The sequence below is a fragment of the Chaetura pelagica genome, unplaced genomic scaffold, assembly GCF_000747805.2.
Source record: "Chaetura pelagica isolate M959 unplaced genomic scaffold, ChaPel_1.0 scaffold260, whole genome shotgun sequence".
NCBI lineage: Eukaryota > Metazoa > Chordata > Aves > Apodiformes > Apodidae > Chaetura > Chaetura pelagica.
Window position 1 is genome coordinate 2,120,513 of NW_009951940.1, and position 2,683 is coordinate 2,123,195.

A 2,683-nucleotide genomic window follows, 5' to 3' on the forward strand; every position below is an offset into this window, starting at 1 on the left:
CTTTCCCTGCCTGAGTACAACCCTGGATATCTTTAATTGCTTCTTTTGTGCCCTTTTTTCTTTAAGCACTACCTAGAGATTTTATGTCACCCAAAGCCTACTGGTCCTGTTGTCTCTGCTTTGACAGAAAGGTGGTGATTTGTGTGTCAGATCCTGCTGGGTGTTGGATGTGCACATTGAGCAAGAGCCAGATGAGGAAAATGTGGGTTTTTTTCATGGCAAATACTTATCTTCCTGTTGAAATGGTGAGTGGACCATAAGAGATAGTTATTTCAAGATAGGCTGATGCATTTAGTGCTGTGCATTTAGGTGTGGGTCTCTGCACACCCAGTTTTAATTTGTGACTCTATATTACTGGCTCCATAGGTGAACTTGGCCTTAGCTTCTCCTCTTCTTCTGTCTCAGTGTTCCCATAAGTAGAATGGAAAGGACAATTGTGACCTGTGTAATGTTGAAAAAGACCTAAAAAGCAGCATCTCTTTATAAAAAAAATATGTCTGGGTGGACAAAAATGGTTTATAAATTTAGCAACCACTTGACTAAGTAGCCTCAGGTGTGTTTGGCAGTCAGCAGAGGTGTATCACTGCAAGTTTTAAGTAGGTGTTGATAAGGTTGCAGGCAAGATGCTTTTTCCAGTCTGGGCATGAGATTTAAAGAGAGATGTGGAGAGATGTTACTCATTGCAGAGAGCAATGAGAATAATCAGTGATTTTGCAAATCTAACCAGTGGGGATAGACTGAAAGGCATGGGCTCTGCAAGGAGAGGAGAAGTCATGGACTAAATGATATGGTTAATCTTGAGGAAAAATATTATTTGTGTTTCAGTGAGGTGCTGGAATAAACTCTAATGTGTGAATGTGGATTATCTGTAGTAGGAGATGTTTAAGAGCAGACTGGTACTAGAGTTTGTAGTACCCTGACACAGTCCTCCTCTGCCCTAGTGTGGTCTTCTCAGAGCAACTGAAATTTTTTGGGGGTGTGAAGAGATCTGAAGCCTCAGGAACTTCCAAGAAGCAGAGTAAAAGGAATTAACAGATTTTTCTTGCACGGCAAAAATAGCAACTACTATGTGGTAAATCATCCACAAGACCAGAACTATTTTCTGTGTGCTATTTATAGATGTAAGAAGATAAATTAATCAATGTCATGAAACATGGCTGGGTTATTTTTTTACTTCAGTGAACACTTCCCCTCTAGCACTTGGCAAGCTGTTTTTCTTGTCCTGAGCAGTGGTGGATGCCAGGAAGGAGCATCAGTTTGTACTTTGAGATGAGGAAGTTTTTTGAACAGAACTGTTATGATTTTCATATTTCAAAGTGTCTGACAAATGTATCTTTAGTTGAGGATCCTCTTGACCCTACCATGCAAACAAGAAAACCTTGTCAGGAACTACTGACTGTGATGCTGGTAATCATAGAATCATAGAATGGTTTGGGTTGGAAGGGACCTTAAAGATCATCCATTTCCAACCCTTCTGCATGGGCAGGGACACCTCCCTCTAGACCAGGTTGCTCCAAGCCCCATACAACCTGCCCTTGAATATGTCCAAGGATGGCACATCTGAGCCATTGGCACCTGAAGACCACACTCAACTTGCAATGTCTCTTCTGTTTTCCTTCACTTTTCTCATCAAACAGCGAAAACAGTCTAGTGTGTAACCATGGGTGAGCAGTGGGCCACATACCCATGGTCATCTGGTTTATTCTTTGTGAACATCAGGTTGTCAAGTTGAATACAAGCTAAAGAGCCAGGAAGAAGAAAGAGTAAACTTATGGTTAGAGCACTGACCCAGGTGGCAGGAAACCTGGAGCGAGTTTCTATCTTCATCCCAAACTCTGTGATCCTCCATATGTCTTCTACTCAGTGGTACCTCTTCCTTGCCACCCTCATGAGATTAAAGCAATATTGCAGTTGCTACAACTTCTTTCTCATTTCACAGGGATGCTGTGAAGTTAATTAACAAAGGAGAGAGGAGATTGTTAATGATGAAGTGGTAACACCACAGGTCAATTTTGCTTCTATTTCCATTTTAACTCAGCCCTTTTGTTCTGTTTCTCTCCAGCTCTTGCTGTTTTGTCTCCTACTATGGATATAGATCTGCAGGTTTGTGCAGCTGCCAATATGCGGGGTGTGTGATTCATTGGGTTCTGCTTGGCAGGTTTTTGAAGGTCTCCCAACAACACCTTTGTTGATGTTTTGTGACAGGATTAGAACTTTTTATTTTATTCTAGAAATAGAAAATTGCCAGTTCTATGCTAGATGGTCACCCATTTGGAAGATAAAATAAAGAAAATATATAGAATTTATCTTAACGTGATACATCTTCTGTCATCTGCTCTGTAAGCTGAAGGAAAAGTCCAGTGATTTACTCAAATTTGACAGGCAAATGGGAATCTAACCATGTGTTTTGGACTGATTTTTTCCCCATTATTTTCTTGTTTTGTTTGCTCTCATTTCCATTAACGTAGGCCACAACCCAGAGTTTGGAATAAAATATGTGATTATAGGCCACAGCTGTTCTCAAGTTGGAAGAAATGTTTGTAAACTTGGCAGCTCTTGAGGAGCTGTAAGTGGAGGAAAGAAAAGCAGCTAAACTCGAGTAGATTGGTTAGAAACATCACTGAGGGATTATTCCTTTGTGCTTTTTTGATGTCCCTCTAGGATCAGGTAATACTGAATTGTT